Source organism: Eufriesea mexicana, unplaced genomic scaffold (assembly GCF_001483705.2).
Source record: "Eufriesea mexicana isolate 0111107269 unplaced genomic scaffold, ASM148370v2 scaffold47447484, whole genome shotgun sequence".
NCBI lineage: Eukaryota > Metazoa > Arthropoda > Insecta > Hymenoptera > Apidae > Eufriesea > Eufriesea mexicana.
In genome coordinates, this window is record NW_016907864.1 from 1,024,859 (window position 1) to 1,043,144 (window position 18,286).

Consider the following 18,286-nt stretch of genomic DNA (forward strand, 5'->3'; position numbering starts at 1 on the left):
TCGACGTTATAGCTTAGGTCACTTGCCTTTGCAAATTTTCTCCTAGTATTCGCGTAATCAATTTCTTTTTCGAAACTTCGAAATTGAAATTTTCGTTTCATACTTGTCACTGCTAAGGTTTAAGTGGTCTAAGCGGTCATTTCCAAAATTTTCATTAAAAATTATATGGTCAACATTATAACATCGGTCACTTGCTTTCGCAAATTTTCTCCTAGTATTCGCGTAATCAATTTCTTTTTTGAAATTTTTTTTCATCCTTGTCATTGTTACGGTCTAAGCGTTCATTTCCAAAATTTTCATTAAAAATTCCACATTCGATGTTATAGTTTAGGCTACTTCTCTTCGCGAATGTTCTCCTAGTAGTCGCGTAATCAATTTCTTTTTCGCAATTGAAAATTTCGTTTCATCCTTGTCACCACTACGGTCTAAGTGGCCTAAGCGATAATTTTCAAACGTTTTATTAAAAATTCCACGTTCGATGTTATAGCTTAGGTTACTTGTCTTCGCGAATTTTCTCCTAGTAGCCGCGTAATCAATTTATTTTTCGAAATTGAAAATTTCGTTTCGTCGTTATGACTGTTGGAGAGCTAAGAGTTAAAAATTCCGTCTTATAAATTGAAATGTCGATTCCCAGAGCCACATGCGAGCGCAACGCGGAGCCTTTTTTCCGGAATAATCCCCGATCGGTGGATCGAGAGATCGCGCTGCCGTTGGATAATCAAAAGTGCATTACTCTGTAATCGAACGTATGTAGGAAAGATTCATTTCCGTCGGCTCTTCGTGCCATTATATCGCGTCGGAAGAGTTCAGCCGGGCTCTCGCGTCTCTCTCGCCACCCTCTGCCACCCTCTGCGTCCCTCAGCAAAGCGATTCCGAGCACTGGGATTGCGGGTCAGCTGTCATTTCCCAGGCAGAACAAACAGCCGTGGCGGCCGTCATGACCTCCCCTAAACCCATTCACCGATGGTTAATTTCGGGCCCCTGGAATATTTACTTGGTTACTATTTGCTGATTTATTTGCCATCGCTTCCGTGTCTGCCAGTCGCCCACGTCGCGATCGGTAAATCGTTAATCGGCGTCGATCCACGCGTTCCAGCTCGTATTGGCCATCGTTTGCCCCGCGACGGCCAAACGGCCCACCTCTTACCCAAGTTGATTGATATTTTCCGATCGCGTTCTCTTTTTAATATGCAAAACGAAGGGAAGGGTGCTTCCGGCCTCCATGGACACGCTTCGTGTCATCTCTCTGACGGCGCGAGAGAGCGCGAGGGACCGGTTAAGGGATCTAAGGGCGTGCGACGAGGACAGAGATAAGGACGAAACGGTCACTTATTATAAGTGGACAAATTAGGGGCGAGAAGCGATCGAGATAAATAGATCGGCGGGAACAGAGGCTTCCACGATCTTGTATCTTACTCGCGTTGAATAACCGGTAGCCAGGGATGTTTGTTAAATAATTCGTCGAGAGCCGCTGCTCGAAAGTAGCCCCATTGAAAAAGTACATTTCCATTTCTGGTTCCCTCTCCGGCCAGTTTCTGCGCGATATTTTTGTTGGTCCCCTTTCGAGTCTCGCGCGATTTATCTTCCTTAATTAGGAGAGAAAATAGAAATAGAAGGCGAGCCTGCGTTTCGAATACCTTACAAACGAGGTGCTCAGGATTTTGTTGGGGATGCAAAAAATTATATCATAAAGTAGCCGCACTTTTCAGCTGGTCGTGGCTTGTTTTGAACAAATCCTGTTTCTTTCGCGGAAAGGATAAACTAAGCGGCGAACCACGCGCGAAGATTCGTTGAATTTACCAGGGATGAATCATTCAATAGCGGGCCCCGACAAAGTCTCGTACCGAAAGTACGTGCTTTGAAGTTGAAGCACGCTGGCGCGAAAGTTTTTGATCGTTTCGAGATCTACGAATTCTTGCATCTTCGTAGATCTGTCTTTGCGCCGATTATTCCGAGGATGTACTCGCCGTGTGTGAATCCTTTCCCAAAATTGGAGACGTAGTCGGTTATTATACGACAGAGGACGTCTTAAGGAACGCAACGTCGGAGAAACCGATTGCGATCGGAGCCGATCGTTTCCACGTAGTGGAACGTAGTCGAACGATTCATCCGAGAGATATACTCCACGATGGGAATTTTTCATTCTCGAAAATCGCAGACGGTCTAGTTACAACGCGGAACTCCTCGAAGAGCGCGGCATTAAAGAAACCGGTACCGATAGAGCCGAGCGTTTCCTCATAGTGGAGCGTGTCGAACAAAGCGGGACAGGTACGCGGGAAAAATTGTAATGGAATGATGTTGAAAGAGGAGGACGTTGACTCATCGTATCTAATTATATCGCGACAACGAGCCACGAAACTTTGCGCATTATTTTTGCATGGCAAAACCAGGACGGCGTGACGGGGGCGGCGGGACCAAGGGTTGGAGATGGTAAACTCTGCGGCCGGAGGGAACCGTTTGTTTCAGATTTCAACGTTTATTCAACGATCTTTGTTTATCGAGAGCGCGGTCCGGACTCGTGTGCTACTCGCTTAACGTGCGCCGAATAAATTACCACAAAAATGCACGGGTTATGCGCATAAATATCGTATCCGGCCGGGCCACGAAGTGTTTACCCGATTACCTGCTACGTGTCCGAGAAATTTATCCCGAATTCCTTGCGCCCGATTGTTTTTACGGGGCGGCTGGCTGGCTTCTAAAGAGATCGACTTTTCTTCATCGTCTACGAATACCTCGGCGAATTTCATTCGGATGGATATCGCGGCGAGGGACCGATGGTTTTCGGTCGTGGACTGTGCACCAAGATGGTTTTGACGAGATAGTATCGCGTTAATATTTCCTTCCTTCGTATTCCACATTTTTATCCCGGGACAATGACTTCTTCCATCGCGATTAGTAACCCTTTCAACGCTGATGACGATGACGTATCGCTGCGCGTGACTCACGCTGCGTTTGCGTTTGGTTATAAGTGGAAAGTTACATAGATTTACTTGAAACGCACGGCTTTAACGGGAATAAAGTATATACCTTTTCTAACGAGATACAATTAGATTTATTTCGTTGCCATAGAAATCTGGGACTATGGAGTCGAGGAAATTCTCGAGGGTGCTTTCCTCTCTTAAGTTACCGCGCATTGCTTCGCCGACAGGGCAAACTAATAATAATTGACCGTGGAAGAGAAGAGTATAACTGGTAAACGTAAAAATATCGCATAATAAACGTGGTATACAGAGCTCTGGTCTACTGAAAAGCACAATTTACTTCTGAACGAGGTAACATTAAGTAAGAGGTTACGAGGAATTCTTTTATTCCGCCACGACGTTGATAGCTTCTTTCTCCTGCTCGTTTTCATCTCGTCGGCTTACGAAGTTTCAGCGTAAATTGGATATCAAGTATACGAGATCGTTCGTTCGTACGGTTTTCAGCCACGATGGCAGGGATAAGGACGCGATAATCTGATTATAAAGTAACGGAAGAGCTATTGGAATTTCTATAATCCCTTTGGTTACACCGTGTCATTAGCTGCAAGGGAATCGGGGCGAACTCGTCGGATGGATATTTTATGATTCCAATTCTGTAAGACGGAGCTATAAACCATCGCATCTATACTTTATACCCTACCTAATTGGGGCTCGTATCGTCATCGCGTCCTCGCAGTCTCGTGAAAACCATCCCGCCGAGTTCCATTTTTCAAACACCGAATTTATCTAAGGAGACACGCCACACGGGTTTCCCCGACGTATCGTCCCCGATAATAAAAATATCGGCGACCCATCGTGTACGGCATCCACGAGGCTAATGCTTTATTAGTCCAAGTAAAGACGTGACGTAATCTCGTTACGAGAGAGGCATCGAACTCCGTTTGATCCCGTTGGTAACAAGGCGAGATAAGGAGGCCGCGTGAAAGAAACCGAAATTGACGTTGGCGTTAAAGACCTGCCGGATGATAATATACGTCACGGCACGGTTTGAATTACGCGCGTCGGCCGCCATATTGTCACGCGTAGTCGATGACCGTCGCTAGCCTTTCGTCCGTCGCGGCGCCTCGTCAGACACGGACCCCGGAATAAATTAGACATTTGAAAATTAACAAGCCCGCGATAACCTTTCGCCCGAAGAAGAGGAATATTTATTATCGCCGGAAGGTGGATATGAAAAGAAGAGAAAAGAAAAAGGAAAGAAGAAATCGTCGATGTCCTAAACAGGTTTGAAAACGCGCGAGATCGGCAGCGGAGATAAAGCATGATCGTTGAACGACGCGCAGTCGGTTTCTGGTGATCAACCAGCCTGTTGGCCTGGTCATTTCGCCATGGTCCACGCCATGGAAACACGCTGAATAGTTTGATTTGCGCCGAAAACCGGTTTTTATCGAGCCGTCTCCTCCTCCTTTTTGCTTAACTGTTCACTCGTGCCGCGTTGCTTTTCGCACGATTGATTCGGGAGGACGTGTGGCCGATGGGTTTTCATCTGTGACACGTACCTGTCGGATAATTAACCGTTTCTGTCTCCTCCGCCTCTTCTTCCATTCGTATTGGGCCTTCCTCCTTGCCTTTACCGGGTACACAGTCGTGGGTGTTCTCGGTGGATGCCGATTTCTTGCGCGATCGGCGGCCATCTTGGATTATGGTTGATCCGTGGAACTGGAAACAGACATGAGCACTAGCCACGGATATTTTTCCTCGTTAATTCTTTTCAATATTCCAGTTTTACGAGATACGAACGCGAAATCTCCTGAATATAAATATTAAGCTCTCATGATACTTAAAAATACCTCCAAAGTATGTATATTTCATTTAGAAGTATAAGCTACGTTATTTAACCCCTTCGCCTGTAATGTCGAGTGAAACGCATGGTATGGTATCGGACCAAACATGAGTATCACGGGTGAGACACGTGATTTCTTGACGAGGACCAATGTGGACAGCACGTGTCAGGCTCGTAGTTAATTTTCGCCTATGTTTTCCTGTTTCAGTTATGTTATTATTCCTCGACGTCTTTGGACAAGGCATGGCTCGACATGTGACCGACCTTATCGCCGATGTCTTTCCGTCTCAGTTACTTGTTATTCTTCGACGTGTTCGGACAAGTGGCTCGTCGTGAGACCGATTTTCCTGTTCATCGTGCCACGCCCCACCGGAACTTTGAGAATCTTCGAACGAGAGTTTGGTGAGTGATATTTATTTCATATGCATACAATTTTTTCACTGTTCTAAGAAATATTTGGGGTGGGTGGTGGTGTGGTCCGCGACCAATAGTAGAGGAATCAGTATGGGGGTTGTCGTTGGACACAGAATACATACCTACGCGTTTATTTCGTAAAGCTAGTAATCTGTGTAGCTAGAAAAATAGTAATTTACACGTGCTTCTGCAACGTTTATTATTTCCGTTAGCCAGACTCGTGGCTATCACGTGTTATTCTCGAAATGGCTCGGCGTGTGACGGACTCTGTTGTCGACTATGACACGTGCCATTGGAATTTAAATCGTAGGACAAGAGGTTAATATCGTCGAGTGTTTACGATATATAATTTCCTTTCGTTTTTCGACGAAACAAAGTGGGGGTCAAACGTCTTCATAGGAAAGGGAGCCTTGCAAACCTGGGCTTCACGTATTTAACGCCACAAGGGGTGTTCATGACGCAATTTGTTCAACTGATATCGCATTCAGGCAAATTTTGAATTCTGCGGATCCTATTCCAATCGAAAAGTGAGAACACCTCGTTAATAACTATGTCCAAGTGATTAACGAATATTGCAATTAAGCTGAGCTCGCTATTGTACTGTAAGAGTCCCTCGTATTGTACTTCCGGTTCTAGTTCTCGCTCGATGAAGCGAAACTCGTTGAGAAATCTGAACGATTATATCGTTGGGATTGTTATGGTGCTTAATTACGATAAATTTCGCGATGAATTTCTACCTCTTTTTTTTCTTTTTATTTTGAGGTGAAGAAGAATTCATCTTTGATTCGAATTACCTAAGTATCTAATGTCGCATGGATGCTCTCATGCTGCATCGAATTCTCAACGATACCACGGTGTAATTAATCATCGACCTCAATGTAATTTGTAAGCAACATCGAGTTGTATCAGAAATTGCTCAGACGGTCCATAAGTCACGTTAAGGTTTGAGAAACTTGATATTAAATTTCTCTGGCTTCGTGTCCTTTCTATCTACCATAGTCCAACCGTTCGAATCACTTTATTAAACGGATTACGTAATATTATATTATCTCGCGACACGAAATTCACGGGAATAGCCACGGCTAGTTTTTTCCAAGCACTTTGCCATCGGCTTAAGTAACAAGCTTGCGGTAACCATAGAACCTATGTCACAGAAACGACTTCACGGTGTATAGGTGCCCTATAGGTGCCCCGGGCCCCTTGGGTGGGCCCACAGATGCGTGAAGAGAAGAAAGGGAAGGGAAACATTGTGCGTCACAACAAACTCCATTGGCGTTGTGTACCAACAGACCCGGCCACACCAAGTGTACCCGGGATTTTCTAACGGCGAATAAATATTTCCACCGTTCGAGATCGATGCCGTAAACTGCTCAAAGGGGAGAGAGCCTCACTTTGGGGCCTCGTGGGATTGCGAAACGACCTTAAACGGCCACGGGGGACGACACTTCCGGCGTAGAAACGTCGTCGTCGACGTTTCTCCGTTGAAGAAGGAACCTCGAGATTGCATTATAAAAACTGCAAATATCTGGCTATAAAAATTTCAGAATTTCCGATATTTAAATCCAGAAGTTTGTAACATTTAGAGATCTTCGCAATTTTTTAAACTCCCCGGATTCGCCATTTTCTTTTCTCACATTCGAGATTTCAATTTTGCTTCGTAAGAACATTTTATTTTAATACTAGATTATATTCGTATTTTTACCGAAGTAAGCCAATTTGACTCGTACAAGAAAATTGAAATTTTTTGAAAAGGAAATATTAAATGCAAGAATTATTATTAAAAAATTCATTGACTGTTAAATCATTTTATGAGTCAAATTGGCACACAACCGTAAAAATAGGTATACCATATTCGATAATGCGAAATGAAGGGGTCTGTGGGGCACAGGAATCAACATTTACATATGTTTCATTAAATAACTAAAAACCAACATATGTTTTTTAAAACTAATATTTAAGTTATACATATATATATACTAATCAAATTTTTAATGAGTCAAATTGACTCGGTCCGTAAATCTAGTGTTAATAATTAAAGTCTCGGTTAACTTTTTAAGAATACCTAGTTTGATACCTAGTGTCATTATTGCTGACAAAAATTGATCATCAAAAGATTCGAAATTGTGGTTAGGGTTGATACGCTTTCACTCAACTGGTATATTTCGTTCTTTCAAACTCAAACTCGATAGACAACCATGAAAATATTCCGTCGTGCCCAAAATTCTTGCCATTGTGTCACTCTCGTTACATAATCTCCATTTCGACGTAACAAGCCTATTGTCCATTCCAAGAAGCTCGGTGACTAACGTAGATGCCTTCCCCCGATACCATTAAGAATAGATAATTAGCTCACCATATCGGGGAAATTGGTCGATTCATTGGCAAGAAATTTCTGAAAATCCTTTGTCACTGGACAGGACGTAATCGTTTAAAATTAGCTCCAAGGGACGAGAATTTACGTTCATCCACTCCTGGGGTGGGACAGTTGCTTTTTAGCAAAGGGCAGCGATTATAATGGATTCTTTTAGTACCTCGTTGCGCCTATGAATTTCAAGGCTTTCAAGTGTAAACAATGCCCTTTCTTCCTCGCCTGGAAAGTTTCGCCAACATTGCAGGTAGCTAGCTACGCCAGGGTTCTAGGATGACACTGACACTCAATACTACCTTGGAAACTGTCTTCTGCTACCGGCGATGGCCTTGAAAGGTTGAAATATTGAGTGGGTGCTACTTACTCGTATTCGCAGACAAACGCTTCGAGATACACCGTCATGATGCCGAACGTGTTTCGGTATTCCCTTTTTCCTCGCGTTCTTCCCAAATTCTCTTTCATGAAAGTATCACGACGTCGCGGGGCTACGACTGGTCTAGAAAAACGTCGCAGCCGTACACGGCAACTCCATATGCTTTGTAAAATACATCGTGAAACGTACCAACTCTGGAGTACATCTTAAACACCCAAACAATACGAATTCCAGAAGAATTCCCGCTCTGTCTCAGAATAATCGCATTTTTCGCTCAGTTTCTGATCCCCGAATTTTCGATAAAATTCTGTGTCGAGTGGAGAAAGGTTGTGACAGATCGTTAACGACTGAACGTTAATGACAGAGAAAATTTAAATTCGATATATCCGAGTTGAAGAAATATAGGAGATTAGAGAGGCCACCTATGATGGGAATTTCTGTATCAGCGTAACAAGCTTCGAATGTATAGTTAATGGATCCCTAACAGTTCCATGCTATTTATTAGAGAGCTAACCTAAGATTTGGATGCTAGAAATTATTGTAATTCCTCTTGCTGGACGAACGGTACTTCATTATCCGAGTCCAAGATCTCTAATTAGTATACAGACCTATTAATTACAAATTGGATCTTATTACATTCTGTCCACTGAGAAATGTCGCGATATGAATAAATACAACGGGAAGTAAGCGTCTCAGAATCGTCTCTTTAGGATCTTCGACTTGGACCAGAGTGGTAAAAAATATTTACAATGCTAACAAACCGTGAGGACTTTCCAAGACACTCGAAGCCAAACACCTTCGTTGAGAAAAAGGTAACTGCCAACGCGAGCTGCCTTCTTTCACGTCAGGAACATCCAATCAGGAGAACATTAGCTACCACGAGGAGCGAGAGCTCGGCTGAAAGCACGCTCACAAAAGGAGTACGGTTCCCTTGTTCTTCTCTATCAAAGATGAGAGCAGTCTTCCTTCATTATCCTCCAATTTACCCTGCGATCAAGGGTTGAGTCTCATACGCGGATCTTCCTCGGCACTCGGTGTTGCTCGCGTCACAGTGGGTGCTCACTGTACACGTGGTCGTCTAATAGTAGACATAACCGTTTCCTCTCTGGAACACCGGGGATTTCGAGTCGAACGATTCGTCTCGGACACGGTGCTCCCTTTCGGGACACGTTTCAACGAACGGAAGGGCTACACCTCTTTTTTCCCAACTCTTGCCTTCCGTGTCTCTCCTCTCTACACTCCCTCTTCGTCCCTTTCGTTTATCCCTTTTTTCCCTCCCTATTTCTCCTTTTTATTTACTTTCGAGGGCATTTCCATCGCAGTGGGGGTGTCCGGAGCTGCTCACAATGAGAGCTAAATTCGACGTCCTTCCACTCTCAGGGTCCCTCTGTTCTCTCTGTCGGTAACGTTTGGAGACTCTCGGAGTGCGAGAAACGAAGGAGATAGCCGGAGATACGGGTATAAAGGTGAAGGAATCCGCAACAATGAGGCAACAATGAACCAACGCGCACCCTGCTGCCTGTCAACCGATGGACTTCTGCGTTTTGTGGGAACCCTGTTTATATATTTTCCTGGCATACCTGACCAGAGTTTCTCAAGCTCGCCTGCTCGCTGGACCGTGACAAAAATCTGTAATTTAATAGCGGGACTCGCGTGGATCGTTATTAACGCGAAAAGGGAGGTTCGTGTAATTATATGGCTGAGTGGAGGGATCATGGATGGAAAGGTGTTACACGTAGGTTCATCCGCGACCTCGCGCCGGAGTCTCGACGTTTCCTGGCATTATCTTACGTTTGTTAAGCCTCGCTGCTATCGGAGGTGCTATTCCAAGTTCCATTTTCATCACGGAGGAGGGCATGTTTGCACTTCCTAATTGGAATCAGTAACGAAACCAACCGGCAATTCCGTGTTTCGCTCCCTTAATATTAATGTAGCTTTAATTAGCTGAAAATCTGTAGGCTGAGACAGGTAAACGGGAATCGGAGTTTAAGGGATGGTATGATTAATTAATACAATAGGGTTCTTCTAGTTTTAGGTACTGATAGTAATTCGAATATATAAATATGTCTTCGCTATTTGTAAAGAGTAACAAATTTTCGAAGCTCAAAGAATCAAAATTCTTTTTTGATTAAAATTCTACCCTATTGTAGAGGAATTAGTGGAAATAGTATATATAATAATAAATTATCTACGTGTTTGTATAGTCCATAATATATTCTTAATAGTCCTAAATAGGGGTAATTTTTCGGATGTTTGCAATGATCTTCGTTCCTCCCTACTAATTATCCTGATTACTATAAGTCGCACATTGAAGCTTGACGAAGAAACATCATTCTTGTAACTAGAAGGGTTCTTCCAGTTTTAGATAGTAATAGTAATTCGAACACCGGTGTTAGCATAAAGATGTCCTCGCTACTTGTTCCAATCCCTCATTAATTGAATACAAAATTCTCGAAGCTCATAAAATCAAAATTCTTCTTCGTTAAATATTCTCCTACATTGTCGAAAAATTGGTGGAAATAGTATAGGTGATAATAAATTATCCACGCGTTTGTATAGTGCATAATATATACTTAATACTCCTAAATAGGCGTAATCTTTCGAACGTTTGCAATTCTTCGGTCCTTGTTCCCCTTCCTAATTATCCTGATTACTATAAATCGCACGTTGAAGCTCGACGAAGAAACATCGCTCTTCTTACCCCCATAAATAAAAGTAATTTTTCTCCAAGCCATTCACCCAAGATTCAACCAAAAATCTTGTCTCGAGCGTCATCATTTATCCCATACAAACGCCTAAATCCAGCTACGAGTCAAAAGTCGAAAAGCCTCGTGTGCTCATGTCGAGGCGAGAAAGGAGGAAGTCCTGAGCGACCTGGTCTCGCGTCGGTTTCACCTGGATGAGCATCGCTGAGGCTTTCTTAACGGGCAGAGTATGGAATAATGGGATTACATAAACAACGGCAACAAGCCATTCATGGAAGACAGGCAGCGCCGCGCGGTGGCAAGAAGGTGCAGTTGGCCAGGCAGACATTTGCCAGATTGCGTTCGGTATTGAGCCCGATACTTTGTGGATTTCGGACAATAAAAGCAGCACACCGCACAACCACCAGCGACATCGGGGTGTCGTCGTCGCCTTAGTCACCTACCCTTCGCCAAGCGGTTTCATTCAAGCAGCGACACGCCGGTGCTTTCTATAGGGGCGCCATCAGCGTCGCCACCCCACTAGGGAATTCCACGGTTAGATGCGTCCTCTCCACCCCAGTCTCGATGGCCGGTGCATTGTCAAAATATTGGCGTCGATCGGATCGCGCGAGCCTTTGTGCCCAGCCTCATGCCCCGAGCTGACTTTTTCCAAAGCCGACCCACGATTTTCTCAAAGACCTTCTCTCCCTCTCGCTTCCACTGCCTAACATGGCGTGTTCTCCTCTGTGCCTTCTTCTCCGATCTCTGCGGTCACGCACAGGTATCCGTTCGCGCGATCTTCGGAGACCATTGTGCCGAAAAACGATCGGCGAAATCCACGTGGATCCTCTAGTCTGTATACAGTAGGAATTTGTGATCTCGAAGCGAAGCATTGTCGCCGAGAGAGCACGCTTCGTGCGGGCAAGATAAATGGCGGACGGAGTGCTTCCGGTCTTCGATTTTAAACGCATACGTATTTCTCCGCGCTCTTTTGTCCCGGGTTTTTCTCCTTTTTATCGACGGAAACTCGACACGTGGCAAAGCACGTCCGCGAAATTTGGTTTAGCGGACTGTCGGTCGCCATTCGCGGGAAAAGCTGTTAATTACGTTACGCTCCCGCGATGGCTCGAGTCTTTCCGGCACCGTTCCGGTGTCGAGTTATGGATAACGAAGCGGAAGAGGATTCGCAGTGAACGGAAAAAATAGGGAAAATCGGGACCCGTATGGTTAAATAATCGGAACGAAATCGACGCGACGTGGAGGAATCGATGGGCTCGAATTTCGCGAGCGTCGCTTCCATTATTGGAAATTTATTAAATTTCGTCGCGTTACACGTAACCAGCCCTGTTCACCCGGTGTTCCTTGTTCGAAATAATCGATCAAGCTTGTAACCAGTGGCCCAGTAGCTCAGATACGCGCATCATATTCACTCGTTCGTGCGGTTGCTATTGTTTCCGATACACTTGGCGGGAGCAGCGCGTACGCGTGCACCAATACCAACATAATGATGCGTTACATATTCGCGACGTCCTGGTAATTTTCAATGCACCGACCGCGTGTGTTGACAGCGTTAGAATGACTGTCGTCTCTTTGCAAACAAACGTTGTCGATGCTACGGGGGTTGTAATTGACGTTATTATATCGGCAGGGTAGCTGCAGGAACGTAGCAAATTCACGGTTAGAAACAAAGACGTCGGTCGGCTAATTAAATGTCGAGAGCATAACTGGCGAGTTAATTCTCGAGTGGAAAGGAGAGAAAAAGAGAAAAACCGATTACAAAGACTTACATGGACTCGAGGACTTCCTTTGCTTCGGACTTAGCTTAAGAATTTAGACGCGCGATCATAGTAAACGCTTATTTATTCAAATAACCTATAATACAGTTGGAGCTAGGAAGTCGGGCAGTTGTTATTGGCCTAATCGTATGCACGCGTGAATTTTATATTTTTTCAATATTAGAATTACTGTCTTTTCGTTCAGTTGAAACTCATGACAAAGAAAATGAACAGTTCCTATAAGAAAGAAAATATAATATTAGGTTGGTAGAAAAATAATTTCGTTTTTTCTATTTTCCATTTTTGCTGCAGTTTGATATTGGAATAAATTATTTTTTACATGTGGTTATGTTATGTATCGTTCGAAAGCGCTGACTCCGCTCTATATTTTAATATTAAAGATTTTATATGTAGTGATGATCTTCGTTTTATTTAAGTCATTTAATTAGAAATGGAAAAGAAGTAAAACGAAATTATCTTTCTACCAACCTAATATAATTCGTTTGGAGTTCGGAAGTCGGGTGGTTGTGATTGGCCTAATCGTATGCACGCGTGAATTTTCTTTTTCTTTTAATATTAGAATTACTGTCTTTTCGATCAGTTGAAACGCATGACAAAGAAAACGAAGGGTCCCTATAGAAAAGAAAATATAATTTAATTCGTTTGGAGCTTGGAAATCGGATGATTGTGATTGGCCTAATCATATTCACGCGTGAATTTTCTTTTTCTTTTAATATTAGAATTACTGTCTTTTCGTTCAGTTTAAACGCACGACAAAGAAAACGAAGGGTCCCCATAGAAAATAAAATATAATGTAATTCCATAATATAATAATAGTTAATATACGTGTTAATTTTAATAGATAACTCGCAAATCGCCCGTTTCCCGAGGTGTTCGCTTACGATACCTAGGAAGCTCGTAAAACATAATGTTTATTATATTAGACAATCTTATAAGGAGAAAATAAAATCACACGCGAATCTATACGCGAAGTATACGACGCACGTCTACCGTATTAATTAATTTTTGCAAGAAAAGCGCTAATATCCGGGGAATACACGCAGTACCGAGCAACGGTGTACGCGAACCCGGAGCGTCGTTATAGAAAAGATAAACGACGACGATATTCAAAGAAGAATGTGCAACAATTAATTTTCGTGGCCGGCGAATGGGAAAAGTCGCAGCCGCGGGCAATAAGACGTTATCGCGTCTTTTTTCTCCCTTTTGCCCCGGTCGCTTCGCCGTTCCATCGTCTCCTAGGAATTCAAAAAGACGCGGAACGCCGGTAAAAAAGGACCCCATAGAAATCGCCTTATCGTTCATCGTTTACGAACGTCCCCCGGCAGACCGCAAACTGCCGGCCATAACCGCGACGCGGTCGGAACAGTTTTGCTAAAGGTAGACGCGAAACCGAGGCCAGTGTTGACGTTTCTTGCGCACACAACGTACGTAGCAACAAATATCAATTACCACAACCGAGTATCTTTCGCTCGTTATGAGCGGCTCCTATGGCGAGCTTCGGTCGCGTTCTAGACGTTTGTAGAATTTATCTTGATTCTTCTTAAACAGCAGCTTCGTAATTACCGGTGTGACGTGCGAGGCGAAAAAGTGCCGGCAGAAAATTCTCCTTCTCTATTACGAAGTTAAACACCGTAGCCGCGTTGAACATCTTCGGGAACGAATTTACCAACGGAAAGATAATTACGTCTTATTTTTTCGAAAAAGGACGAACACGTATAAAAGAGTCGCAGCTGCGAGTTCAGCTCGGTCATTTCATACACCCGGGAATATTTGTTCACGATGATGTCCGTTTTATTCTCTCAGGTCGTGCTTGAACTCGGGACGAAATAAATCTACGGGGTAGATTCTACGGAGTACTTAAATTTCCTCCAGAGGTTAATCTCTGTTCGAGTCTTCATCGCGTACAGAGATGTCGGGGTTGCTCGAATATTCGAGTAACTCGAAATGAAAATCAAACAGCTATAGTTAGTATAGAAATTGAAATTGCTATAGCAATTCGATAGGTTTTGATCCCTTCATTAATGTGAATTTTTAGCTCACCACGATATTAGTCGAAAATATCGATACAATCGAATATCTCGATCAAAAATCTATAGAAATTGAAATGGCGATAGGAATTCGATAGGTTTTGATCCCTCCATTTTTAGCTCACCGTGATATTAATCGAAAATGTCGATACGATTAAATTATTCAGTCAAAACCTATAGGAAAGTTAAAATGGCTATAGTAACAATCGAATAGGTTCTGATTTCTTCGTTTATGTAAATTTTTTAGCTCACCACGATATTAGTCGAAAATATCGATACAATCGAATATCTCGATCAAAAACCTATAAAAATTGAAATGGCTATAGGAATTCGATAGGTTTTGATTCCTTCGTTTATACAAATTTTGTAGCACATCTTTTAATCACAGCGATAATTTCGACGACGTATGTAATTCTAAAGCGATATGTACAGGCAGGGGTAGCTTGTATATAGGTGTACATAGAAGTCATCGCACTCGATCTCCGATAATTCGCTTGTACCGAGGATAAACACGCGTGTGCTGTTATTATATAAATTATTCAACCGGACTTCTCTCCTTTCTTTGTTCCTGTTATTATAATTTCAACGGAAGCCACAGATTATACAAGATATTCAGGAAGCTCATACAGCCACGTCTGTTTACTCGGTGCTCACTTACAAGATTGCATGGACGTTAGTTTATTTTGATATCGAACGCAAGATGTCGCTAAATACATATAAATGGAAAACAAATTGAGAGAGATTAGAATTCCTAGTTCACTTCCTCGCGAAAATTCCATCAAATGGTTTCCAAAATCGAATCGAACGGTTCGAAAGAAAGCGAGCCCTTAACCTTTTCACTCTTAAATTATGAAGAGAGTAGCAAACGCCCTGTCCTGAATTAATTTAACAAATTTTATTTTTATTTATATAAAAGATAAAGACGAATACAGAAGTTCAGAAGTCACTAAATATTTTATTTCTTCACGCTAAGAAAATACCACACACGACTCACGATTTTCAGGGTTGTCCATACAGGCCATCTGCAACATTATGCAAATTTCTTTGTTTATTATCATGTGTTATAAATTTAGTATTTTAAATATTATACTAGGCAGTAAATATTTATCACTGAGCGCCATTTTTGCAAACCCTGGCAGTAAACGAAAATTCTCGGGCCACGTGCGCACAGAGATACGTAGTCTCACAATTTTTTTGACAAAGGGCAGAATAATGCAGGGATTGTATTGAAAAAAATTTCTCTCTCATCCTAAAAGATGGCAGAACACGTCAGAACAATTGGATTGTGCTCAGACAGAATTTTCCAACCTCCGACAGCTTTGAAATCCACGGACGTTGCATCACGTCATGTCGTAGCGTGACGTCACACAACGTTTGCAGGAGTGAAAGGGTGTCTTTCTTCTCTACACTCCCTCGTCACACAACGTCTGCAGGAGTGAAAGGGTTAAGTTCTCAATTTTTCCCTCCGAACTCGCTTCGAATTTTCGAACCTCGCGATACCTCTGTTCGTTTGCTCGGGAGCGAAGGACGCGTCGCGACGCGGCTACTCGCGTGGAATAACCTCGGCCACCGATGGTCTAAAAATACAGGGCCCATTGTGAATGGTCAGGGGTGGGGAAGTCGAAACAAACAAAGTGGAAGAAAATCGCGGTGGATCACGGATTCGACTCACGGGCGCAATAAGTGCGTCGTTAAAGTGAGCAGCGCGCGTTCGTCGCGATTCCTCGCCGCGGAGCCCGGTTTAATTACAATTAATACACCGCACGCGACGCGGACGCGCGCCGCCGACTATTAATGAGCGTCGAGGCGTCTAATTGGCTACGAAAGCCACCACGTTCCCGAAGTATCGTGCGCGGCATTAAACGGGTCCCTCCTTTTCCCTCTTTCGTCCCTGAAACCTCTTCAGGGCAATCGCGAGCTGGTCCCGGCAGTAAGCGGCTTCGCTAAGCGATTCGCGCTGTTTACCGCGAGTATTAGCCGCATTATACGCGGCCTCGTAAGGTCTCATCTGCATGAACATCTGACATACGGCCGGCAGAACCGATTGCTTCCCCATCTGCCGCCCTTTTTACCCTCCGCGAGTAATCGCCGTCCCTTAAACGCCACTCGATCAAGCGCAGACTGCATCGGGACCGGGATCAGGGGCGTAGATGCGAACCGATCGCTCGCATTCCGGAATTCCACGTGTCTCCTGCTCGCGTCGCATCGGATTTCGCGTCTGCACGAGCACGATATTCCGCTGCAACCTCACGAGACGATCTGCCAGACACTCGTCGCACGTGCGGCCCTTTTTTACCCCCCATTTTTCGTCTTCGCAGTCGTTTCGCCATGTTTGCCAATCTTTTTTCACCGATCGCTTCGATCACCTTGCTAGTTACGCGATATGTATCGCCTTAGGTTGCGAATATGCGCGGCGCGTCGCGTGGAATTTCGGGGTTCAAGGGTTGACTCGGTGTAGGATGTCTGACGATGATTTGGAGACGCAAGATGGTGGCTAGTGCATCGTTAATTCCAAAGGTACATAACGTGCTCGAGCTCGAGGAAATACCTTAACGCTGACGACCGGGCGAATCCACCCCGTGTTTGCTTTGACTCACACGTGGAATTCCAGTGCATCTCGTTAAACTCCGTTCAATCGTTCCCCGATCGAACTCGTTCCTATCGGAGAGGAAAAAGTCGAGAGGGAGGAAATGCCGAGGTATAGCAGACATAAACGTTTTGTATCGCCGTATTCTTACTTGGCTATTCAACCCCATATAGAATACGTAATGAAGTATCCCAGGGAAATTGTTCGAATAAAAGAATATCGACAATGGCGATGGGAGTTTCGAAATTATCTTTCGCTGTAATATTTCTTTTGCAGTTACGCAACAGCTTCTCGTCGCAATTACGGATTTTCAGATTCGACGAGCTTTTATATCTCTTATTAAAATCGATAGGGTAAAGAAAAGAGTCGCCATCTTGAAAGTCGCAGCCCTTTTCTAAATCTCCTTGTATATATAATTCCTACAATTTTTACTATTTCTATTCTATATAGTAGTATTAGTAGAAATACTATTATCGAACTTAAATATTAAAAAATTCCAGGAAATGCTTCTTTTTAGCCTAGATTAATGGAACACCTCCTTGAACTCACGATTCCCACGCACGTTCTCGTAGAATACTAGAGACCTTCGTCACCTAATTTCCATACCTTCATGCACGAAGCTGAGGGTACGGTGCCTCGAGGAAATCGGTTCGAAACGGACCAGAAATATCAGGCTCAATGACAATGAGGCTCATCGAGCCGAAAGACGTACCCTCTCCATTTATCCGTCCCCCTGTTATCCTGGTACCCGTTCGTCGCCTCTTATTTTCCTCCTTTTTGCCGGTTTTAAAGCGCAGCTTTGGCACACGGTGTGACGGATGCGAGAGTATTTCTTTGGTAAACGTCGCGTCCTTACGGCTGGTGGCGTATTCCGCGGCCCCCGGCCACCCTTTTGTTCGTCGAGGGATACGTATGAAGCGTGACAAAACGCCGCGGACTTAAGAAAGTCCCGGCGTTTTGTCACGCGGCAACATTTGGACGACATTCGTGGCAAACGAGTCGTGACGACGCCGGGGCCAATTCCCGCCTGAAAAGAATATTCACAATGCCCATTCCGCGGCTCATCCTTTATTTTTAAGGTGTCCCTCTCCGCCATGGCGGATCCCCTACGCTCTACTTACCGCCGCGACGTGCGCCGCGCGATAATGAATAACCGCGGGACGAACAAACGCGACTAACGGTCCACGGAGCGCTTTCGTCACCTGGAACCACGCCGGTGCACGGGACGTTTTGAATTTCTATGGAGACCAGCCACGGATCCGTGATCGTTAGC

The 18,286-nt window shown here is 44.1% G+C and overlaps 1 long non-coding RNA gene across 1 annotated transcript in view; it reads left to right on the forward strand.

The window, feature by feature from the left end:
• Positions 1 to 18,286, forward strand: part of LOC108552617 (uncharacterized) — a 183,693-nt gene that overhangs the window by 13,915 nt on the left and 151,492 nt on the right. Inside the window, exon 2 of the long non-coding RNA XR_001890564.1 lies at positions 4,973 to 5,166. This is a non-coding gene — a long non-coding RNA (uncharacterized LOC108552617). The remainder of the gene's footprint in view (positions 1 to 4,972; positions 5,167 to 18,286) is intronic.